Genomic DNA, 26,065 nt, shown 5'->3' on the forward strand with positions numbered 1-26,065 from the left:
TGCTCTGTTGATTCTACAGCACCGTGGTTTGTTAGTGCATTGTGAAAATGCACCCATTTTTCTACTGCAATGCCATCGAGCTCCCCTAAGCCCAAGTGAGTTTTTCCTTTTTCATACCTCATCAGCAATAATATTGTGCAGGTCAAACAGTCTCCTTTACCTATCTGTACGTCTCCCAGTGTCTTTAGATTCAATTTTGCCACTTGTCTGTACAAATATAATTAACCTTTGTTGTCCCTGGCTGTGCTGGAGTAATGGGAGTACAGAAGTGCACAGGGCACACAGCTGCTGTGTGTGTGTGTGTGTGCAGGGGGGTGGCTGGTCCTGCAAAATCTACATTTTTCATATTAAGACCTGGCAAGTTTTTCCGAAAAGGCTATTCCTGCCTTTCAGTTTGTGAGATCAAAGCTTCCTTCTTACTCAGTCTTTTGCATGCATTTGAATTTTATCTATACAACCTTGACTGGAGAGATGGCAAGGTTAATCTAATTTTGTCCTATTTACTCATGTCATTGTTTCGCTTGTGATAAATGGGGTTGTACTTTGTAAAAACATACTAATGTTTTCCTATTTTTGGTTCCTACACATGGAAATTACCTTCCTGGCTGCTTCTCTTCCATTTTCACAGAAACACAAAATGGTTGAGATTGGAAGGCACCTCTGAAAGTCATCTGGTCCAACCCCCTGCTCTTGCGGGGCCACATAGAGCTGGTTGCCCTGGACTCTGTCCAGTTGTGTTTTGAGTATCTCTGAGGATGGAGGGAGGCTCTACAACCTCCCTGGGCAACCTCAGTCACCCTCACAGTAAAAATGTGTTTCCTGATGTTCAGAGGGAAACTCCTGTGTTTCAGTCTGTGCCCACTGCTCCTTGTCCTGTCACTTGGTGTCACTGGGAAGAGCCTGTCTCTATCTTCTTTACACCCTTTATATCATTCTCTCTTGTTACATACCCTGGTAGGTATTGTTCAGAAGTACAGGCTTGTGGAATGAACTACCATGTTCTAAAGAAACCCTACAATTCATAAAAGGATCATGTTCTCACTCATGGTACAAAACACTGAGTCACAGCTTTCAGTATTTTAACGGAAAGATATCTCTACACTGTTTTTTCAGGAGTTGTTGATATTGGCTTTCTCTGTCTGATGACAAACACTTTTTTTTTCCTTACCTTTTTTTTTTTTTGGTCTTTAAATCAGAAGCTTTATTTGCATATGAAAAAAGTATTCTGTGAGTAATGTTGGTTACATTTACCTGTAAGATACTGAACATAATATTTTCCTTTTGGAGTGTTATTCAACTATTCTGAGAAGTCGAAACATGCTCTTAGAAAAACAGATACTTAATAGACAGGGGGAAAAGTTATAGCAGGGTCCCTTAGTGGACAAATATTTGATGGTTTGCCAGGTTCAATTGCCTACTAGTCTTGTGTTGTGTGCTGAAATAACCACGTGGATTATGTACAAGAAAAACTATTATCTGAGAAGCTGAAAATAGACCAGTTGATCAATTTAACACTTGTAACTCTAGCATTAGGATAGGTATTTTCAGGGAGCTGTTTTTATAATGACTTTTTTCTGTTCTAAAGTTTTGTACTATTATTATGTCTTGACCTTAAGTGTGGATTGTGAAAAGGTAAAATGCAGAGTATGGAGCTCTTTGTCTTCCAAAAAAAATCTTGAGAAACTGAAGCAACGTTTTATTTCCTGATTTCCATTCTGGTCAGATTTCCATGGGGTCTAGACCTGGCATCATTGCTTCTGTCTGCTACTTACTACTGTGGGATACAGTAATTTTCCCTAAGTGTATGCAGAGTGTGCATCTACTTATCTTTCTATGCTGGAAGATATATTTCTAATACTGTGTTGGATTTTATGTCTGTGTTGGTAAAGGATTATATGGAATAGTTTCCTGAAATAATCTTTCAAGGTTCCATGCTGACCTCCCTGCAGGAATTTCCTTTTCAGTGAGATGTTTCCCTATCCACCTGTCTCCACTTCTTCCTCTTAGAAGAAAAATAACGTTATTAAATAAAAGGAAGAACTTTTCAGTTTCTGTATTACTGCATCTCTTTATATGCTTCTTGAGCTTGGTAGTCAACATCGACGGTGCTTTTAAGTTTCTTTTTCTTGCACTTTGAACAATGGAAGTCTGTATTATACCCAGGAGTTCAAAGTCCTCTACATTCTGATTTTGAAGAACAATAAACTAATTCAGAGGTGGGTCCACCGTTCACGTGCTTCAAAACCTTAAGCAGCAGAATGAAAATTGACTCTCCACAATGGCAGCCACTGGTAGATTTACTGCTCCCCTTGGGATGCACACAAGGTGATAGACCTGAAGTCTCTCAGTTACAGCAGGCTCTTTATTGTGGGTGTATTGAACTCCTGCTGCCTGCTGTGCCACAGCCATTAGCACAGGTCAGTCAGGTGCAGGAAGGGCAGGGAAATGTGTGGAATTAGCAGCCATGTCCCCCTGAGAGATGTTTTCTGCTCTCCCAGTTTACAACATGACATTGGCAGGGTAGGGACTGTGCTGAAAATGGCTTTTAGTTGCAGCAGGATGCACAGATATGAACTAGCAGAGAACTTTCCACTGATAAAGGATTACTGGGGATGCTTTTGGTGGAAAACCAAGTACATTCCTGGCTGTTTTGCTAGAACAATGATGACCTTATATCCTGTTGCATGCCACAAACTTTCCATGCTCAAACCATTGCACGTGCCATTTTCAGTGCTGCACCTTGTGCCCATAAACAAAAGGATAGTGCTGAGTCTATGTGTGAAAATTACATCTGTGGTTGATGTGTATATATGAAATCTTAAACGTCTAGAGTTCCCAGTTACACACATATGCCAGTTGTTCAAGACCTTCAGTTTGTCATAGGAATTAGAGTACCTTTTTTTCTTTTACTTTTTGTTTGTTTGGTTTCGTTTGTTGGTTTTAAATTTAGCCTGACAAGCTCAGGACATTTTCATATTGCTTTTTCATATTTCATTCACGCCTTGAAGACATCCTGAATGTTATGAGTGGTGCATAGTCAGCTGAGTGCTAATGTGTCATTTCTCACAGAATCACAGAATGTTAGGGATTGGAAGGGACTTCAAAAGATCATCCAATCCCCCCGCTGGAGCAGGAACACCTAGATGAGGTTACACAGGAATGTATCCAGGTGGATTTTGAATGTCTCCAGAGAAGCAGACTCCAGTGTTCTGTCACCCTCACTGTGAAGAAGTTTCTTCTCATATTTAAGTAGAACCGCCTGTGTTCCAGTTTGTACCCATTGCTCCTCATCCTGTCATTGGTTGTCACTGAGAAGAGCCTGGCTCCATCCTTGTGACACTAACCCTTCTCAGCTTAAATGGACTTTGCCTTCTTCCAGATGCATTGCTAGGATCAGTGCTGATCTAGATTATCTGTCCTGACAGCCTGAAAGTGCCCACCAACACTTAGCTCATGAACTTCAGCAGTAGCTGCAAGTACCTGCAAGCTGCTCTGTTTGATTTCCAGTGGTTGAACAATGCACTTATCCTTGTCTTCTCAAATGGAGCATGATTTTACTGATACCCTAATTACATTGCTCAGACAAAATACTCTTATTTGTAGTTGTCTGAGGACATAAGGATGAATGACAATAGCAAATACTATTTAATATCTGTTAGAGTGTGGGAGTATGCTAGTTGCTACAAAATCCCTGTCTGATGCTTTTAGGTGTATGCAAAATGAAGTGTAACAATCCCTGATAAGAGTCAAAAACTTTTGAGGAAACTTTTACATTATGGTTCGGTTCAAAATGTCAAAATTAGTTTCAAATTTTTCAATGTAAAACTAAAAACTAGGGAAATCAGAAGAAAAATTTGTTAAAAACCTAATTTAGTTGCTCTGTGCAATTTTACAAGTTCTTTTAATCTGTTTAAATTTTTCCTACTCTGCAGTCTCTTGCTATAGTTCGATTTTTAAGAAAGGTCTTTTTTAAAAATGACATTTCATGCTTTTTGCTAGAAAAACAATTCAAACTAATTTTTGCATACTCTAGTTGAAGGAAAATCAAAGTTGTCATAAGCTCTTATTTTGATTTTTAGAAGTTGTTAGTTTTCTTTTGACAAACTCGAGACAAATACTGCATTTTTATTTCAGCCAAAACTACAGTAAAAACAGTGACATATTTTTTCCAGAGATATAATTGATTTGGAACTGCAGGATGTAGCTGTTTGGAAGGAAAAATAAGAAAGTGTCGCTATTTCACTAGTTAGAAAGAGCGAAGAAAGACCATTTACAAGAGATATGGCAGGCAGGAATTTCTCAGCTTATAAGCACCTCTCAAAGGGGTGAAAACATAAAAATACTCTTAGGCTAGCCTATAGAAGGTGAACTAAGGTTCTTTCTTTCCACCTTATGCCTAGGCAGTCTGGGAGAAGAATGCTAACCACTGGTCCCTAGCAGTGTGTCCTGATTTCTGATCACTTAAAGAAAAATCCCCATTTCAGAGAGCAAGCAAGATTGTGAAAGTAGAGAATACCATACCCCATCTTCAAAAAAGGTAAGGAAATGTTTTTCTGTTGATCCTTTAACGCTTTAAATGATGTCTTCATTTAACAATTCATTAACTTGAAGGCAGAGATGAGAATTTAGATAATAATTGAACAGTAAAGTATGCGGTTTAACCTGCATGTTCCAACTCATAAACAGAAAAAAAAGGGGCTTTTTCATATTAAAGGAAGAATATAATGCATGTGTTACTGTACTTAGGACTATTTTTTGTGTAGCTTTTGTGTACATTTTGTAAAAAAAATAAAATAACTACTGCACACAACAGCAAATATTTTCCTTCATTTCAAACACCGAAGTTATTCTTAGCCATGCAAAGATTTATGTAGTCTCCAGTCTACTAAGCAGCTCTTGTTTTGCCAAGACAGATATGCAGCGTGTCTGTTAGAATGCTGCCACTGGGAATTAGTGCTAAGTAATAGTCCACCATTTAGGCTTTTATCAGAACAGATTCGCACAGTTTTCCTTTCTGCTAGGTTTTGAATTGATTGACTATTTGTAAAATATTTACAACTTTACTTTCTTAGATGCTCTACTTTTAACAAGTACTGGAAGAAGCTGAAAACAGTTAAAATGTACTGTACTGTGTATGTTTCCTCTGAAAGTGGAATGACAGCAGCATTATTTTTTTTTGGCCTGGGAAGAACATTGGAATTGCAAATGATAGGTAACAATTTCTTTCTACAGCACCCTTTCTGGAATGCGGTTGCAGGGCAAATGTGTTCATCAGTGACTTCATCTGCCAATGCCCTGCTCTACAGTGCATTTCTATAAAACTAGGTTCAGTATCTTCCTGTCTCTGCTTTGCACAAAACAATATGGTTCTGGTATTTGAAGTTTCTTTATGTGGTTTAGAGAATCTGTCCTGTCTAACAAATATCACCCTGTAAATTAACAAAGACTATTAGTTAACTAAAAGCCCTGCCGTACTAGTGACTGTCTTGCCAAAATGTACATTTGACTGGTGTGTTATGCAGCAAGAGAATGAATGATAGGTAGATACTGACAGCTCTTCTGAAATGATCAGCCATGTTATTAAGAAAAAAAGGTTCTGTTATCTTGAGATGCTCATAGTCACAAGGATATTTTTCTATCCTAAAAACCTACTACACCTCAGCTGAAGGTACACAGGTGTTCTTGAAATACGTATTTGTGAGATGATGTCTGTTGATGTATTATAGATAGGATATGTTTTTAGGTTTTCAAGGTAGGAAGATACAACCAGTGTGCCGCCGCCACTGGAAAGTGCTCTGTGCATGCCGCATGCTTCCTACCTGCTCTTTCTAACCTCATATTTCCATGACACTTGTGTGTAAGGATTACAGATTCTGAGCTATCTTCTGCTTCCTTTTAATAGACTCCATTTTTGCATGCCATATGGCAGTTTTCAAATAGTACATTTTTATAACTTGCCAGGTAAAATACAATACCCATTGGCTTAAAACACAAATATTCAAGGAACATTCTATAAGAGTGGTCAGTTGCAATATCATCCTCAGATTGGTTAATATGAATTTCATAAATAAAGTATGTAAGACATATTTCTGTATAGTATTTTCATTTAACTTTTCTTCCAGTAGAAATAAAGCTTTTTTCTTTTTTTTTCCTACATGTACCCATTGTTCTTTCATAATCTGCCTCCATATCCTGTTGTTAGAATATTCTGCTTTTTGCTGCAGAAAACAGAACCAAAACCTTAATAGGAAATAATTTGTACTATGAGTAGAGATTTTGCTTTATCCATGAGATTCTTTTTGGTGCAAATAATTTGTAAATGTTGCATTAGTCAACTTCTGAACAAGTTTACTGAAGTCTAATATTTTATATTTTCTAATACATACATTTTTCTATCTCATTCTACCATTTCACGTTTTCTAGGTTAAAATATTTACAGCTTCAGACTCATTTATTGGTGACCCTATTCTGCTTCTCCAGAGGCTTCAGTTTGCCTTTAAGGCACACTTTTTGTTTTCTTTCTTCAAAAAAAGTGGAAGAATAGGAAAACCTTTGTTCTTTTATGTTGTATTAAAGTTTCTGATTTCATTTGTATCATCCAAAATTGTTTGTCTCGCTTTATTCCATTAGTTTCTTGTTTTCCTTCTTTTGCCTCGCTTGTTCTTTATGTTTACCCAGTTCAGATTTCTTCCTTACAATAACTGATGACTATGTATATATTTGGTGTTTTTTTCAGTCACTTTAGTGGAAGTGCAAACTTCAAGAATTTTTTTGAATGAATCACTATTCAATAATCAGCTGTGTAAATAATCTATTTTCTTATTTTAATGAAGAAGAGGTCCTGCCAAGAAGACAGAGACCTTGGTTTAGTCAACATTATGTTGTAACATTTGTTCACGATTAATTGTCTAGATTGCTAGACTTTTCTTGTGTTATACATGCAATGAATTTTAGAGGTAATTAGAATAAGCCTCAATGTGAAAAGTCCCTTGATTTGTGAACCCGCTGTATATTATTAATGTGAATTACTTGGTTGTCTTCTCAAATTTAATATAGTAAAACCAGCCAGGAAGTATTTCACTGTAAACGGACTCTGATTTCATGCTCTTCTACAACTCAGCTTTAGCTTGCTTTCTTGCAGAATGGTGTCATGTTCTCATTCCAACCCAGTGCAGAAGTGACCCCACGCACCAGAGAAAGCTGCTTGTTCAGCCTGTGGCTTGCTCAGTCAGTGCCCCTGGCCGTGCAGGGCTTGGACTTGGGATGGTGTGCTCCAGAGATCAGCTGGGTAGTTCCATGCCCACACCATGTCCTAAATTCACCTAGACAACTCTTCTGCACCTACTCCAGGCACATCTGCCCACTGTATAGCCATCCCCACTGTGTGTCCTTCTTAGAAAGAACCAATTTCTTTGTCTCCTCTCTGACTGAGCAAGGACAACCAAGATGATGAACTGAGAGTTGCAGCAATCTGAAATTGTGTTCACAGTTCCATGGAAAGTATTTTCTGATATGCAGTTAACTAATTAGTTCAGAATATCTTATCCCACTGTCTTCAGAACTACACAGCAGTGTGCAGCAGGAGTTGAAAACTCGAGTGGCTAAATCTATCTGCTGATCATGGTAGGGCAAGAATTATGGGACTTGCACAGTAAATTTCTAAAAATGTTGATGATGTGAAAACTAAGCTGTAAATCTCAAATACTTCTTTCACATATCATTTGGGGAATCTACTGGTTGTATATATTTCTCTCTACGACCAACATATAGGGAATTGGAGGCTGCCGGCTTGTGAGTCTGGGTATTTAGTCCTCTTTCTAAGAGGTGTGAGATCCATGCCTAATATTTACCAGGCTGACAACCTGTACGCTTTTGGAAGTCGAGGGGACTGGGGTTTTTTTTATTAGTACCGCAGGGAGGTGGGAGGGCAATAGGTAGATCTGTTGTAGTGTGGAAGCTACATCTGACAATTTTGGGATCTCCAAAAGAGCCTGGAGAGAGTGAAGCAAATTGGCACAAGCTCCTGTAAAGTAATTTCCTCTGAAAGGTAATACTGTCATGGTGAAGAACAGAGTTATTCTTGATCACCTTGCTCTGAAATAATGGTAAGACAACTATAAATAAAACAAGTTGCCATGTCACGTTTTCATGTTCCTCAAACCTCTTGCTATATAAACTTCACTAGTAAACTCTCACATCTGCTCTGTTTCCCCAGGAAGCTACCCAGTATGCAAAAACTTGTCTTCATAATTTTGCAAGAACAGGTTTTTTTTCTGCTTTTACTTCCTTTGGATAAATTGGATGGTATATCTATATTATAATCAGAGCAGTATTTACGTTCAGTCTCTAGATGCCTATATGTTTTAGAGTCTTTTCACTTAATGTAAAGGTTTTAGAAAAATGAATCTAATAGCTTCTAAGACAGAGCTAATTTTTGTGAAATGATTTGATTGCAGTAATATTTCTTAGTTGTAACTAAATATGTTTCTCTATTTTAACCACCAAGTTATAATTGGAATTGAGGTTTTTGTTCCTGGTTAGATTCCTTAGTTCCAAGCAAGATTTCCATGCTCACTAGAGGTATTTTGGAGCAGCTTATACCTCAAAATAGGGCCAAACTGCAAAGTTTGGCTGGCTTTTGAGTTTTTTCAACGTGTTCAGTATTTCTTAAGTCAATAGCCAGAAGCCATGTTTACAAAACTAGGTCAGTTTCTGTTTAGATTTTTATTTTTGTGTTCCTACTGGTGACAGGAGCTTATGCAATTAATCCAGGTTTAGTTAATCTATAGGATACATTATTTTGATTTCTTCTGTGCTGAATTCTGAGAGAATATCAAGGAAGGGTACTGTAGGCAAAATAATCTGAGGGCAGAAGGTGATTTACGCTTCCTTGTAGTACTCTTAGAACTGGGTCAATATAAGGATTTTCTATAGTCATTTTTGCATTGCTACCATTACATTAGAGTTTTAAAGTTCAAATTTAGATCTTATGAGTACTCATAAGGTCTGGGACAGACAAAAACTGACACAAGTCCTGATCTGACTTTGCTAGAGTGATGTTTGTGTTTGTGATGTTCTGCCTTAAACATCCAGCAATGAAATAATCTTGAAAGCCCTAATTCAGGAAAAGAGGGTCACATGCTTAATTTTAATATAATGTAATGCTTCCTGAGCTGGAGGCTCATTTTAGCCCTGGGCTTTAGTGGCTGACTAGGATGGAAGGAGGTAAAGCTCTTAGGGAAATTGCAAAAGGAGAAGACACCCATGTAGATATCAGAGCTAATTATGATACAGCATGTTAAATTCAGTACTGGTAACTGACTGACTATCTGCCCTGTATTCAAAGATTTAGAATTCCCTGTGGCTGTCCTCTCCTCCCTCTGAATGAATCTCTCAGCTGAAATGCAGCTGAGCTCTTTAAACAGCTGCCTCACACAGCTTTTAAAAAGCTGCCTGTGTGTACCTTGCTATTTTTACTTCATGTTTCACTGCACCACCTGAACTTCTTGGAGATCTGTGATGTCCTGAAAAGGCAGTAGGCAGAATTGTCTTCAAGATAAGATTCTCCTTCAGCTCCATCACCTTTCTCATTAAGTAGAAAGGGGAGCTGAACTCTTCTATCTGTTTGATAATGTTTTCCACTGCTGAGTTTGCTAGTTTTTGTTGATATAACTCAGGATAAAACACTGTCATATAGTGCTGTTCTGTATCCTACATTTCCCATATTGGATAAGGTATTGTCTAAAAGTAAGACGTCTTCCCAAAAAATAATGGTTTTGCAGATGAAGAAAAGTATGAAAAATATTTGACTTGTAGGTGAATTTCACTTAGAAAAAAAAAAAAAACAAACCTCTTCAAGGCTTTTTAAGTTGTTATTTTATCCTGTTTATGTGTTTTACAGAAGCACAGATGCTGTGACTTTTAATGGCTGTCTTGTTAGATCCGGAAGATATAACGTGCCACTATAATACTTTTACTGCCTATGTTGCGTAAGATTGTCTTTTACTGAACCCATTAATTCAGTTGTTTACTCCTTGGTGAAACAAAGTATGGAAAACATGCAACTAGAGAATTTAATTTGAAGAAAAAAATTTTCTGTAAAAAGGTTTATTTGTACCTCTACAGCATTCAGGTAGCCAATACAGTGCTTTATAATACAATGCTGTTTATTGTACTGTTTAGTATGGTGTTAATGGATAGCTCTGTTTATTATGTTAAATAGAAGTGTTGCAAATATTATTTAAAATATTTATTATATAAATACATAATACTAGTAGTTGTTTTCATTAGTAATCAGAGGAAGCAATACAGTAAAATGGAAAACATATTCTGCACAATGTGACTTTCTTATTACAGGGCTCTTTCATTAATAGGAGGTGTGACATACTTGTGCTCCTGCATTTTGTTATGAAGCACAGCTATAATTTTCACATAGTATGAATTTCCTAATGTAATGACTCTTCTACCCTCACAATAGTGCTACTGCATAGTTCCGAAGAAGCCTAAAATGTAAGACATTTTACTGGAAGAACAGAGATCTAAAAATAAGGAAATCTTAAATTTGTGTTTAATTTCAAAATCTCAGTGGTTATATAAATGTGTTGTGCTGTACTTCTTGTTTCAGTAACATTTGAAAAAAAAACACAAACAAAGCAAAACAAAAACGAAAACATGGCTGCAGCTGAAAGGAATACTAACCAAAATATTCACCCTGAGGTACTGGGTATTGATGATTCAGGTACTGTAAGATATAAACTCTTTTTTTGGTTGCAAGTTAAAGAGACAGAATACATTTTCAACTTCTTTACAGAGGGAACCTCCTCCTTCCTCATAAACTAATGCAAGGAAACTGTTTATGCCAGCCTCTGAAAGCTGTATACTTGACCATGCTGGTCTTGCAGTTCCTTCTTACTACAGATGGGTCTCCTAGTGTCTTTCTTACATTGTCCAGAGCATATTTGATCACTTGGGCTAGCAGGTATTGAGTGTTTGTATAGGAAGTTTATGTTATAGGGTTTTTTATGTCAGAATTTGATTTGATTTGATTTGATTTTATTCCCTTGCTTCCCTTCTTTTTTTCCTCTTTCTGCTATTTCAAGCTGTAGCAATGTTTGACTTAATTCTAGTACTCCATAACAGAAGAGTCCTAGAAACTGGCTCCATGAAGCAATACTACATTCAGTTGATTTTGTCTTTCCTCTTTTAAGTGTAGGACTGTTCATTTCATTATATTTCTGAGTACCTTGTCAAGGTGAATAATCTTGCACTTCATGTCTCTGTCCAGTTGTTTAATATACTTCATTGAGCAACTTTTCCTGATACTGAATCCAAACTTTCTCTGCCAACACTTTGTCCACCTAGAGCCTCCTAAACAGCCTTACTCCATTCTTATATAGTCTCACAGGAAAAATCAACAAAGTTTAGTGCTGAAACACAAAACTATCTTTAAGGATTCAAAATGTAATAGTTTCTCTTGCCAGACTTATGAGATTTCCTCTGTTAAACTATAAAAACAAAGCTGCTATAAGGAAATCTCCAGTGATGGATATACATCATAAAGAAAACAATTATTTTATGTTCCAGTTCAGAAAGTTGCTTGAGGATAGATTAAACTGAATTCTTCAGTTGGGGTCTTGGTGTCTTAGCTGCATAAATCATTGATGAAAACAGTACCATCTATATATTTTGCTTATACTGAAGCGTTTTTTCATAGGCCGAAGACATCTCACTTATTTTCCCTAGGCAGGTTCCCAGCTGCCCTCATGGAAACTAGCACCTTTCCAAGGAAACTGGTCCAGCAATTTTAGAATTAACAGACCAGATAATACATTTTAAAAGATTGTCACTTGAAAATGAGAGACACTCATCATCACCTATAGCTTAATAACGTGCAATTCATATTAAGTGCACAAGGGAAAATTATATAGCCTTTGTGATTTCTATACAAAGGTGTAAATGAACAAACCGACAATTCAGTCAATTGAAAGATAGTATGAATATGTATAAATGAAGGGATATTGAATGTTCTTATTGAAATCTTAATTCCAAAAAGCACAAAACATTTCCTAAGAAGACTGCAATGCCTGTTACTCTGCAAAGACCTGACCTATGCTGAGCATTAGTTACAGTAGCAGAAGTAAACAATACTTTCTCTGACTTTAAAGGATTTGTAATTTATATAATGTAAGGAAAAGTTAGGTGAGCAAGATCATCCAAGATCATAGAATCATAGAATCATTTTGGTTGGAAGAAAACCTCGAGATCATAGAGTCCAACCTTTAACCTAATTCTGGCACTGAATCAGGTCCCTAAGATCCTCATCTATGTGTCTTTTAAACACCTCCAGGGGTGGTGACTCCACCACTTCCCCTCTTTCAGTGCTTCACAACCCTTTCCATGAAGAAATTTTTCTTAATATCCAATTTAAACCTTCACTGGTGCAACTTGAGGCCATTTCCTCTTGTCCTATCACTTGTTACTCGGGAGAAGAGACCAACAACCACCTCACTACAACCTCCTTTCAGGTAGTTGTAGACAGTGATAAGGTCTCCCCTCAGCCTCCTTTTCTCCAGGCCAAACAACCCCACCAATAGTGTTTATCACTAGTGCAACAGAACAGGCCCAGGCTGTTGACTTTTTTAATGAGTATTTAACTCTCTTTGTGGCAGCAGCATATACAAATAGTAGAAAGAATTTTTTTTCTGGAAAAACTTTGTTGCTTGTATTAAAATAGATAGTTGAGCTAATCATGGAATAGGTGTGAGGATTTTTCTATGCCTTCCCTTTACATGTAGTTTCTCCTTAGGGGTTTAAGAAGCTTGGAAGACCTGTGCAACAGTAGCTCTTAGTTAAAATACTGCTGAAAGCTGACCCCAGAAAAGATGTACAAGCTCACGTACTGCCAGTGCGTGCTAGTTTCATGACTTTGGCTTCAGAAATCCCCAAGCCCACGAGGCAGTGATTTTAATCTTTATTTAGGATTCATACGTAGCTAATTCTGTTTAAATCCCCCTGTCTCCTTATTTTCCTCCCCTTTCTTCTCTTTCTGTCAGCTCTTCATTCTCATCAGTTTGCCTTAAAGGCCCAGGGTGGATGAGTCAATGATTCCAATCTGTATGTGCTTAGATACCAATTTGCTTTTAGGGACAGCAATATCATGCTTTAGCTCAGTAGGCAGTCATGTTTTTTGAGCAATTTTGACTTCAAGAACTTCCTTTTTTTAGCTACTAACTGCTGCACTCCTCTCTCCATTTCAGAAAAGTATGGTCTCTGGGGTGTTTTTAAAAACAAATAAAACAAACATGGCTCTTGACTGCAGAGGTATTACCAGTCCAATGAAGATACAGCATTGTTTAATCTTGTGTTGATCCCTGACTTTCCTTTCTTGTCAGTTTTTCATTCATCTTTGATCACCTAACATCTACCTCCTTGCCTTCCTGCCTCCCACCAGTCCTCTCCTCCTCCACACTCCAGGGAGCTCCTAAAGCCAGCACTACCAGACTGTGTGGCACTGACAGTTTGGATGGAAGCTGATGCCTTATCTCTCCCTTGCTAAGCAAAGAAGAGACTGTGGGTATCTGGAATAAGAAAGGCTGAAAAGTCAAAATATCAGGTGAGAAGGAGATCTTTTGTGCTGTCACTGCAGCAGCACCTGAGTGCTTGAACAGACACAAAATGCTTTTGAAGCACTGAAAATGCCGCCGTTGCTCCCTGCCCCAGACATTAGCGGTCTCTCACTTGGAGAAGGGAGGGAACACTTTTCTCCCTCCTTAATCCTGTCTTCATCTAGAAAACCAGGAAAAAGCTGGAAGGGTAACACAAGATGGTATTGTTCCATGTTCATTTTTTCTAATCCACCAAAGTATTGAAAATGCTTCTGTCTCTTTAAAATGGTGTGGTATTTTGCGCTGTGACTACTACTGAACGTGAAGTTATTTGAGTGAAAACAATAACTTCATGTCTACTGAGGTGTGAGGTGACCTCATTATTTCTAAATCTGTTCCTGTTTTGTAGCACTTCTTATTCAGCTCTACTCTTTCAGCTGCTCGAGTGTTTTTATTTCTGCTCTGGTTGTGTAACAGAATTTTTTTTAAATGTCAAAATCATGGCAACATAAGTTGGTTAGTTCAGCCAACCTGGTACAAATTTAACTGTTCACAGATACGACGACAACTGAGAAAGATTGAATGGGGTTTGTGGTTTAATAAGATAAGAAGTAACACTTGCCAGGTTTTAGTCTGGTGCAAGGATGTCGATTAGCACAAGAGATGCTTCTTTCTAACCAAGAGTTCTGGTAAAGGTATTTTTTAAAAAATCATGATTTTGACTTTGCTTACAAGGAGTCAGGGCTTCAAAGGAGTGTTGTGTAGAGAAGTCAGGTAAGCTGGCATTCGCTGATTGCCTTCAGAAGAGCATGTGGTGGGGAGTGCTGGTAGCACTGTCCTATCATTGCTTGTCCCGGTGCAGAGGTGCACATCCCTGGGAGATTCCGCTGTCTTCAACCCTTTGTGTTTTTGCTGCCACTGAGGACCCTGCTGTAGGGACTGTTTACCTGGAAGCTGTCCACTCGCTAGGACACAAAGATTTTATAACTCAAAGTTGACTCAGTGAGGACCAGGCAGCCTTACCGGTTATTACTGAGTAGAGTTTGTCTGAAGCAGCAGATTAGAGGTGGATGACTGTATATACCATCGCAAATGCCATATATTGTCAAATTTCTTATACTAACTTGAGAGTGTTTCCATTTGGACCTCCAGCATTTAAGGGACAAAGGAGAGGCAAGAGTCCAACTATTGTTGCTTGAGAGCCCTCTTTATTACCTCCTAAGTAATTCCCATGGGATGTGTTTTGTTAAGTAATGCATCCCATCTTCTATATCATTAACCACTGTTTAGAAACTCACTGACTTAAAGCGAAGTGATTTTTGCCTGGCTCCCTATCACTATTCTCCACTGATTGCGTGTAGCCTGGAGCACTTAAATGAGTTGGTAATCTGTGGGGTTTTTAACCAGCAGGTAAGTTTCCTGAGTTAAAGGTCTGGTGCCTATGCCAAAGTTGTGGTTGCATTAATAACATACCATATTTACAGTTACATGCAACAAGGTTTTAGCAATCCCATTGCCTTGATTTCCTGTCGCATCCAAAATAGGTCAAGATGAAATATTAAGTCAGCCAAGCTGGGGAGAGGCAGCAAACATTTTGGATTGGCATCAGTAGATGGCATCACTGCCAGTTCAGTGGTGTGAATTGTTTAATTATTCTCCATAGAACAAAACGTAAAAACAAAACACCCCATGTGCCCAAGGTTTTGTTGGATTTGACATTAATTGCAGTTGTTTGGGGAATAACTAGGACTTTTTAAATGTCTACTGCATTACGGTCTTTAACTATGAAAACCTACTTTTATGTAAGTCAATTGAAAAAAAAGAAACCTTTTTCTCTTTAAACTTTGACTGTATGGAGTTCAATTTTGCCACTCCACCTTTAATTCTATTTCATTGCGTATTTTAAAGTGTAAGAAAAGCTTGTGTTTCAATTTTCATCCCTGCTGAAACAGAAAGGCCGAGGCATTGGTAGTAGGCAGTTTGGGTGGGACTCAGATAAAGGTGATGTTAAGATATAAGGTTACTACCTCTTCATTGTAGGGTTGTCCATCACTTGTCTTTGTGACTGTTTGAGTCATACTGCTCCTCAGCTACTGTTACAAAAAGTCTTCTGATAACCTCGTGTGATGATTAAACACTGCTACTTGTCCTCAGCCAGGAGATTGTCATTCGTGCATCTCCAACTTTGATGCTAGGTTAGGTAGTCCCTCTAAGAGGTACCTCTCGATGTCTATGCTTTTTGATATCGTTTATCTGCTGGTCTCCAAGCTGCATCTCAGTCACGGGGTTTGAAATGATAAAGCTGCAAAGGGCTGGAATAGCTGCAGAATGTGCCCAGGGGAGTGACCACAGTTGTGATCCACAGAGTGTTTTCTTGGGTAGCCGTGCAACCATTCTGATGGTCCCACACCCTACTGTAAGCTCTCATGATCTGAATCAATCCTGGCTTGCTGACTGTTAGGAGGGATGCTAGATCTAGTGTAGTACTGTGGGATGAAGGCTTGAGGGGGCTGGGTGAAGTGATTTATTTGCTGAAGGGAATCTTGTTCTTGTCAGCTGCTGGAGTGGAGAAAGCAGCTCTTCTAGATGGGTCAAAAAGCTATGCATTTTTTCAGACCACAGTAGTTTCTCCTTTCTATTCTTCTTCTTTTTTTTTTTTTTTTTTTTTAATAGCACTTTTTAATTAAAAATTAAATTGAGTGAAAGTAATTCTCTTGGCTCCTGAGAATGTTTCATTAATGAAATAAGATGTGTCCCTAAAGAAAGAAGTCGCTAAAATTATTATCACACATAAGTCTTGATGTATCCACCAAAAAAAAGATCAGTCTGAGATACCTCTGAGGACAGAGAGAGACAGGAGAATATTACTCTGAACTTTTGTATTTCATCTTGTCTTATGCTTAGCTCTATCTCATTTGCCTGTGTTTTGGGGAAATGATTCTGTCTGTCTGTATTTCCAGCACTTAACAAAATGCAGCCACTAAGCAGCTTGGTATTCTCAAATGTTTCTCCAAATAAACTAATAATGTGTGTTTACTTGACTTTACAGAGGAAGATTTAAGAAATCAGATATTATTGAATCAAGTATGTGCAACAGATTAATTAAAATCTTCCTCTGTTAAAGGCTTTACCTTCCTTGACTTCAAAAGTCTCTGTGATCAATATGCAGTGCTAAGGACCACTGTTTAAATCAGAAGATAATAATGAATGACTTTGGTTTTACATTAAGATGGTACAATATTTCTCTAGATTCTGAGTTCTACGAGAAACATTTTTTGGTCTAAACACCTTCAGGATGTGAAGGCCTAATATTTGCCACTTGTCTTTGGGTAAAACCCATAAGGTGTATTTTTGAAAAAATACTGTGCAAGAATTGAAAATACAGCATTAAACCACAAATTTCCTGTAGAGGATTTTACCACATTATAAGCTACTTGGTTCCCAGGAGATTTCAAAATCAGACCACCCATTTGTATGCCAAATTACAGATCTGGGAGCTGAGCGTTGCTGGGTACATTTTCCCTTAAATCCTGGCTGCAAATATCCATTCATGGAAGCCTGGCACCTCTGTGAAAGGAGCTGCTGGTGCCATGGGAAGTTCTACCACAGTAGTAGGCTTTGACTCAGCCTGTGTTGACCAAGAACTGCATAATGAAGTCCTTTTTTTAGGTTTTATATTCAAAACTTTATTTCTTTTTAAGAGGGATTTGATCATTGTTGCTTCTTTTATGGTATAGACTGTTTAATGTTTGCCTCCATTTCATGATACTATAGGATGCTTCAAAAAATACTATTGTCTGGCACAATTTTTCTTGGAAAATGCAGCCTCCAGATTTTGTGTCAGCTTTGATATTAAACTGTTCTTGTAAATTGAAAAATTTGATGATAAAATAATGGCAGGATTTTTCTGACTTTTTAAAAACTAATGCTGTTATTCATAGCACCTGTAAAGAGTTGCCTAGTATTCCAGGTCTACCTTTTTGCCCTTATGGAAAAGGTAAGCTATTTTTTGCTTTGTAGATGGGGAAGACTGAGCAAAAAGCATTTTTATAAACTAATGTACCAAACAAATACTACATGAAGGATCAGTTGGGAGGTCTTAGCTATTGATCTGAAATCATCTTGGCTCTTGTTAGTTCAAACCTCCCTTAGCATTTTCCACAGGGAGAGTGTTAAATAATAACAGAGTGCTGAAATACATGCTCAGCTTGATTTATAACACTGTTCCTACAAGCTTCCTATCACATTACAGTATGTCCTTCAGAGTTCTCTTGAGAGCAACAACAAAAGAAGGCAAACCAACCCTTCTCTTTGGTGATTTTATGGCTTTTGTTTCTTCCTCAGAAGATCAAGTCTGGAGTATCTCTGACTTCGTCTGAAATTGTAGGCATGATCAATTTGTTTAAGAGACCTTGTAAGTATTGGACTGATTCTGTAGATCATGGAGCACATGATGTCCTGTCGTTCAAAAGCTCACTGTTAAGTTTTTGTGGCTTAGTCTGGAGTACTTTCAGCGGGGAGCTGGCTGAGGGGGAAATGTGCTGTGCTTATTGTTTTTGAGCAGGAGCTGCTGCTAATGTATGTGCTGCTTTTGTCCATTTTTATGGCAGTCATAATAAACGGTGAATATATGAAGCCAAGTCAAATCCAAACCAAAGAGGTTACTCTGGTTTATGTTTTTGCAGGTAATTCCCTGTGGCACCACTGGGAGCTATCTGCACTGCTGTGGGAAACTTGACTCCCCCAGTTTGTGTATGTCAGATGCTGTGTTTTATCATACTTTTGAGATGGTCCTTTTAATTGCTGAAAATTGAGAATTTATGGATTTAAATTCTGAAGTAAATAGAACATGCTCATTTAGGATCATCTGGATTATTTTTCAAAGTTGTCCAAAACCTTGTTATATTTAAAGCTCTCTACTGTAGTACTAATTCTAATAGTTTTTCCTATGTCATCAAACATTATCTTTCAGTTGCACTGATAGTAACTTACATTATTTCATCTTTATTTCTTGCGCTGGATTTGCAGAGATTATTTGACAAATTCAGAATATGAGTTAAATTATGTGAATGGACTGAAGCAGTATTAAGTTTGTACCTGTGTGTAAACACCAAGCATGCTATCAAGCAGTGGTGCTGGATCGGTGTGGTGTCCTGTTCACCTCTTTGTTGGTGGGGTTTGGGGGCTGGGGAGCAGGGAGGAGGGATTGGCCAAAGTGTTTAAATGAACATGATTTGCTTTCAACACGAGATGATGGTTAACATCTTAACATGATGAAAGCTTTAGTCTGTTTTCAGGTTTCCTGATGACTTGTCTGTTTCAGTTTGGAAGTAAATAGTATCTCTGTTTCCACTGGCTTGCATGATGTTCCACATGAGCTTGTGCTACTGAGAAAGTATTAAGAGGGGAAGAGACTCTAGCTTGATTCACTACATGCCCTTCAGGACAAGGCGTGAAGCCAGGTCAAATGCCTTACCAGGGAGAGAGGAAGGAATGTAAAAAGCCTTTAATTCTCAACAAGTTATGTAATTGTCTCTAATTATGGATTTAAAGGATGAAAGAAGTAAGAAGACTTAATCTGCATGCACTATTGAGGAATTCACGTAGGAAGAAGAGACAGAAGTGTTTGAAATACCTGGCTAGCTCTCTGTTGTCATCTGTTAATAATTCACATGGCCCTTTCATTTGTATTCTGTTGAGAAAAACAGAGTAGGGTTGAAATACAAAGAAGCTCTTAATTTCCTTTGTGAAGGAGTGGGAGTACAGCGTGTCCATTCAGTAGAAACAAAAGAATTTACTTGTGTGAAGTTCTCAGACTTTTTCAGTTTTCTTTTTGTAGGCAACTTCACCAGTGGCATTGTGGGAAGAAAACTTTGTTTCTCATGTGGCTTTTACACTTGTGTTAGCTATTATTAGTTAAGGCATAACTGAGCTGCAAATTCCCAGACCCAGGCTTTCCCAGAATTTGGTGCCTGCTTTTGTAGAAAACCATTTGCTATACAATTACCACCACATAAAATGGTGCGTCACTGTCTTGTATAGTGCTGCTGTAAAGACTTGGAAATCTCTGGCATCCAGCTGTGGGGACAAGTCTTATTCAAAGTCATCTGAGTCTTCTCTGAAAGTCCCAATTCTAGGAAACCTGTGTCCACACCTGTCACCTCCTTTCATAGAAAAAGGATTGGCTAAAATATATTTACTTTCTCTGCGGGTACCCACGTTTCATGGATAAGGTTAAAAGGAGAAAGGTGGAGAGTATCTGCAGTTTTCCAACTCTCTAGCTGAGGTGAGTGCTGAATATCTGCATGCCTTGGTGGTCTTGCTCACAGAATGTGCTTTGGTGCCAGGGCTCTATTTTGCCTTTGGTTTCTGACCCTCTCATGTCCCTTATTTTCTACCCTTATATGTGCAATGGTTTCTGACCCCTCTTACCTACAGCAAACTTTTTCTCTCAAAATGGGTAAAGAGTAAATTCTGAAAATATTATGCTATTAAAATCTTATTGGTAATATCTTACTTGGGATATTTGTTTGTTCCTGACTCCTTAGGAAGTGTAGAATTTATATAAGAGGCTTATCTTACTTCTAAGTAAGTATTAGCAGAATTCTCAAAAATGACAGTGTAAACACAGAAGATGTATACATCCACAAGTACTCTAGATAAGATAGCAATACTTCTTATACATTGAACATTAAGTTTTAATATCTCATGGGCAGAGACAGACACTAATTGGCTAACTCTGCCATTTGCAGTGAAGACATTCATTATCTTTGTTTTGTGAGATTTCTTGCTAGTCCTCTTTCAGAAAACCTGGAATGCATGGTCTGACTGACCCAGGTCAGGACTGAATTTCATGTTGAGCTTGAGCAGACTGGCTGCTATTGGAAACATGACACTCACCTAGGTGGAATTCTTTTCTGAACCAGCCTTGCCATGGCTGCATTAATTTTCCCTAATTACAAAACAACTTACACTTAATGATCTGCAATTAATCAGTACCTTTTGCTTTGCTACACATATAAAATTATCCTTTCAGTAAAATGCTTCATGAAGTAATTAAAGATTTCAACTCGGTATAGTTGGGAGACTTCTGTCCTCTAGTTTACTTGTTTCTTATTAAATACTGAGATTAAAATCTTGTCTCCGTAATCCAAAGATGCAATCACTTCTTCTTCTGCCATGGCAGACTATATTTAAATCTTATTCTGGAATGCTGTTTCCCTAAATGGCACGTTCTCTTTAGCCTTGTTCCATTTTGCAATATAGCCTACAGCAGGGATGACCAGCTGCTCTGTGGTGATGTTTCTCCCAGTTGACTGCTCAGGTGCTGGAGGATAATAAGAGGATGACTCTGTAGAGATTGCTTTAGGGTATCCTGAAGAACAGGTCCAAACCAACCTCACCGGTTGGATGGCATGGTCCAGGAGGGCAGGGAGGCATAGCTATTCACAGTAATGCCAGGTACTCAAAACTTGGCCAGTTCTGACACAAAGCCCATTCCAGAGGAAGTGAGCAGAGTTTTGCAACGCTGCCTTGGTGGCTGTGCCCCCTCACATCAGCAGCTTGAGGGGCTTACAACTGCCTTGCTTTTACTCACTGTGGATCTTGGAACAAAAACTAAGCTGTTTTCAGTAAAAAGCAAAGCAAAACAAACTCCTTTCCTGCCTTTAATTTTGGCTTGTTCTGCAAGAGGCCACGTAATGCTGGTGATGATTCTGCATAAATTAGGCAGGACCAAGGTCTACTGTATCTGCTGCCTGGGCTCCTGTGGTGCTGTGAGTAACCACTGTTTCCACCACGGCTGCAAAGAGTGACAGTCTTTGGGAGAGTTTCTTTCACTGGGGGTTCTGAGGACTTTTCTACAGCAGTTTTTGTGGCAGACAGTATAAGTAAACAAAGATTTGATGTTACAAGGAGATAACAGGGATTGCCTTCCTCCTGTCCTACTCTGAGAGGTAAGGTCTCGCACGAGTTCTCACAGCTGTGCTTTCTGCCCTCTTCTTCAGTCCCAGTTAAATTTCAGATCCTTTGGTTAAGAGGCTTTTGGCCTCTTTTACAGTGATGTGCAGTGCACGTGGTGTCTATGCAGGAATGTGCTGCTGTAGGAGCTCCCAGGCTGGAACACTAGCCAGGCAGCGAGGCTGGCAGCTGGGTGTCACTGTCATGGATGTGCACGTCACCAGGGTACCTCGGAGAGGAACAGCTACAGGTAGATATCCTGCTTCAGCTTCTATCCAGTGTCCCCTTCCACTCTGCTCTGAATGTTTCATTTAAATAAAATTGGCGAAAACACTTCCCTGTGCTTTTGGAAGAGCTTAGTAAAAATATTATAGTATTTTTAAAAGCAGTTCAAATAATTTCTGCTATGAAGTAGTGAAATTTCACTGCTTTCTTATTTTCTGTTGTTTGATTAAGTGGTTATCCAGATGCTATCTGCATTACCTTATCATTCCTGGAGCTTTAGGATACAATGTGGATAATGCCCTTACAGGAATTTGTTTACCAAAATCAAGTACATGTATTTGAGCACCTTTCAGTCACATGCTTGACTGTGGTTTCCAAACTGGCATCTTCAGTTTTGTCCTTTGGAGGCTGAAGTGAGTAGCAGCTGCCCTCCTATTAATGAATATGGATATATAATGCCAGGTAGCTGTATGTATTCTTTCCATGGTTTTCTTCCAGATTCATCTGTGATCTGCAATATGTAAGTAAATGATAAATTTAATGTACAGAAATGTGTCTGTGCTCATTTTCATTAAGCATTTGTTGGAAAGTTAATAAAACAGTGAATTGTCAGGTGGTACAGCAGATTGTCATAAGTTATTTTTCAGTTTACTGTCTGAAATGCTCAAACCTGTTTGTGTGAGTCAGTCAGCCAGAAAGCAGGTATACGTAGTATCAACTGTGACTAAATCAGATAGAATTGCATTTGCTCAGAGTAATGTTTTGTGCAAACAAATTACGAACCATCCATATCCTAGCATATATGTCATCTATCTGCCATCAGGTAGAGACATACCTGAAAAATAAAGCCAGACTGAAAACTAGAAGATTTTGAGAGTCTCCTATTTTGTTCTGATGCAGTGCAGTTGTGCATTTTACAGTTTAGTTCCAAATTATCTACATCAATGATGTTTCTCTTGCAACTGAGAAATACCCTCTGATGGAAAAGTCCTGGAGAAGATGTTGCTTTAAATTGGCATTGCAATGTGTTCCTGTCTTGCAATGCGCAGTTTTCTTTCATGCATATACTATGCAAGATTTAATCTTAAATAGAGAAGAAGAGGAGATGAAGGAGTGGGAGAAGCCTGAGCTTAACTCGTACATTGTGCAAGGTTACCTTAGTATAACTGACAGTGGTGCCATTTCATCCACCTAAATTAAATGGTTGTTTCCTCCAACTGTCCTGGGTGGGTGTTACTGTGCATATGGCTTTTGGGCTTTAGTGCTGCAGTCTAAAGAAGTATCAAGTTTAGCACACTAATTTAGAGCATCAGGATTTTTCGGAAAATGCAATAGAAAACCTGGTATGGGGATCTGACAGAGGACCAACACAGAGCACTGGAGTGACTATTATCTTCATCCAAGACTTTTAGGGGTAAAATGTTAATTTTCCCTTTCTGTATGCTGTGATTAAAAGACTGCTTACAATGCAAAGCAACAACTGCTGTTGTTTCCATACTCACATTTGACAAATCTTTCAGAAATGATCATGTGAGGAAGACTTCAAGCAGTGCAACCTGGATTTGCTTTGAGATGCTTTGCAGTACCTCAGCTTCAAAATGTGTTAAGGAGAGAGATGTGTCCATCTCTTGAGCTTAGTTGGTCACATAATGGAAACTAATTATTTTTATGATACTTTCTTTGGGCTTGTTTTTTATTTTTGTACTGTTAACAATTATTTTGAACTAGCATGTTCTGCTGTAACCCTGGGTGGTGCTTTACAGAGATGGAAAAAACTGTTTCAGCTGCTGAACGCTTTTAGTCTAGATAAAGAATAGATACAAGGCAAGTGAAAAAGGTTAACACTAGATGAGTAATTATCTGTCTGTTCTGTCTCCACCCCTTTCCCACATTTGCTCTCTGCAATTACTTTTGCAGCGATTGCTCCTGAGCCTTGAGTTTTACAAGTGGAGTAGAGGTACAAGGTGAAGGAGTGTTTAAGGCAGGGCAGCAGGCAGCCTACAGTGTCGGAGAAATAGTTAGGGAAGAGAGAGAAATACAGTTTGTTCGGCACGGACTTGCCCTGAATCTCATTTTGAACTTTGAACCAATTCCTGTACCCAGCTGCCTGCAGGGATGCAAAATGTGCTTCAGGACCTGGGAAACAAGTGTGCAGAGCTACTGAAATGGACTCCTTCATCCAGCCACACTTGACAGTCAGAGCCTGGCATTAGTCAGTACCAAGAGCAGAATTTCAGTTTCTTGCTCTTGTCGCTATCCTGGAACAGCTGGAGGGTACCTGATCTGCCAGGAGGCAGCCTGTACAAGTGAAATTTTCTGGAATGATGCTGCATGGTGCTTGGCTGGTCCCCTGAGCTTTTATGGCTACTGTGACCCCTCAGAGTACGACACACACAACGTGAACTCCCAGTGTCCTTCCAAGCCTTGTAAAACTGCATACTTGCATATTCTTCAATCTAGGCTCTGTCTCGATGTCATATCCTAGCATCTACAATGTCTTAATTTCCCTTGGTGGTAGTTACATTTAACCATCCTCACCAGCGCAGGAAACCTCATGCTTTGCCTGACCATCTGAGTCCTCTCCATTCTCTTTCATTCTGGGACATGGTAAATGGTAAATGAATTTCAGTGTGGACAGGTGATGTTGGAGAGAAAGCACCATCTCTGTTCTCAGTGAAGTTTAATCATGTCCAACTTGTGTGGCAATAATGCTTTGTAATGCCAATGCAGTGAGATGATGTGCGATTAACTTGATCAGTCACATCGCAGCCTGGCAAATACTTGTCTGGAACTGAAACAGCATGAAAATAGAAAATAGATTTTCTTCTCTTTGTTCCCAGTGCCTAAAGGAAAGAAGACATTTTAAGAAGAAATGTCTGGTTGTCCTAGTTCAGGGATGAAAACAGTTGTTCATTTGTGCAAAGGTCTTGTTATATTTGAATTATTTTAGATATTTCAGAAATGTTTAGGCTTATGAATGCTTGAGTGTCATCTCTTTATGGCTGCTTCTCTTCTCTTTAAATTTGCCTCTTCATGAGTAATTATTTTTCTTCTATGATTAAAAAATAAGAGGGGGAAATTTCACTTAACATCACAGTAGTAGCTTGATTTTTTCCCATTTTGATGGTACAGATCTTATAAAGAACCTTTTCTTGACATTTCTCTTTGTAGTGTTCATACAGATATCTTACTTTGCTGACATTTAAAATAACAGTGCTTCTACTTATTAGTGTTTTCTGTTAATAAATATACTCAGTGTGAGCCAAATAAATTTGATGACAAAGTACATCTATTTCAGTAAGTCAATATTGTTAGTTTTTCAAAGATAAGAAAAAATATTCAGGGGGATTTTTTTCTTAGATATTTATAGGGAAGTCTAAGGTGTAAAGATTTCTCTGAGATTACCAGTCAATAATCATTTCAGGTTACGTCCTGTTTCTCTGTTTTAATAACGGGAAACAAAGGCAAACCATGATCAATTATTTAGTTACTTCCAAATAGCAAGAGCTCCACTGAAAATAGATGAATCAGATATTGGTTTTGGTGTGTGTTCTGACCTTTTCTTTCTTTATTCATAGACAGCAACAGTGTTCAATGTATGTAGTGAAAGCTGCTCTTGCACAGTGGAAAAAACAGATGGTAGATAAATAGGCAAACTCACAGACTCAGGCCTTCTGTCTGGAGTCTTACCTGGCCACAATTAATGTCAATTTGTGCAAAGAGGATTTTTTTATTGGAAGGAGTATGTGAGCGTGGAGGAATGGCTGGGAATGGCAAGCATGCAGCAGAAAAGCGCAGCAGAAGGCGTCCTCCTCTGGCTCTGCAGAGCTTTGACAGAAGAGGTGGCTCTTTCCAGGAGCGTGGCATCTCCAGGCTTTGGAGGGGAGCACAGAGCAGGTTCTTCACCCCTGTGCTGCTGACTGATGTTACTTCCTGTGATGTTTTGGTGATATGCCACTCTGAGGAATGAGTGCCATGATTCCTTCTGACCACCTTTCCCAACAGAATGAGGTAGCTGAGATTTGGCTTTCTTCAGGAAAAAAACCCTAAACAAAAAAAAACCTTTCCAGCTCCCCACTTCTCTTCACTGTGGTTTTCAACATGCAAGAATTCACTTTGGTCTTTGCTTTTTTGCCAAAATTGGCTGGAGGATTTCTGAATGCCACTGTCCATGCATCTCTTTTCTTACTTTACTATCCAGCTGTAAACTACAACAGCATGATTTTAATTCTGTCAAATCAGATGTCACAAGTGGTTTAGTTCTCTTAGATACACTG

At 38.6% G+C, this 26,065-nt stretch overlaps 1 protein-coding gene across 10 annotated transcripts in view; it reads left to right on the forward strand.

Moving 5' to 3' along the window:
* The window catches only part of CRACD (capping protein inhibiting regulator of actin dynamics), a 129,607-nt gene that overhangs the window by 53,053 nt on the left and 50,489 nt on the right, over nucleotides 1-26,065 (forward strand). For 7 of the 10 annotated variants that reach the window (XM_065836206.2, XM_071807516.1, XM_071807515.1 and 4 more), the window contains one exon: nucleotides 4,401-4,537. The gene's annotated coding sequence lies outside the window, so the exon portion shown is untranslated. The remainder of the gene's footprint in view (nucleotides 1-4,400; nucleotides 4,538-26,065) is intronic. The other 3 variants (XM_071807519.1, XM_071807517.1, XM_071807518.1) reach the window with 1 other exon arrangement.

Source organism: Patagioenas fasciata, chromosome 4, assembly GCF_037038585.1.
Source record: "Patagioenas fasciata isolate bPatFas1 chromosome 4, bPatFas1.hap1, whole genome shotgun sequence".
NCBI classification, from domain to species: Eukaryota; Metazoa; Chordata; class Aves; order Columbiformes; family Columbidae; genus Patagioenas; species Patagioenas fasciata.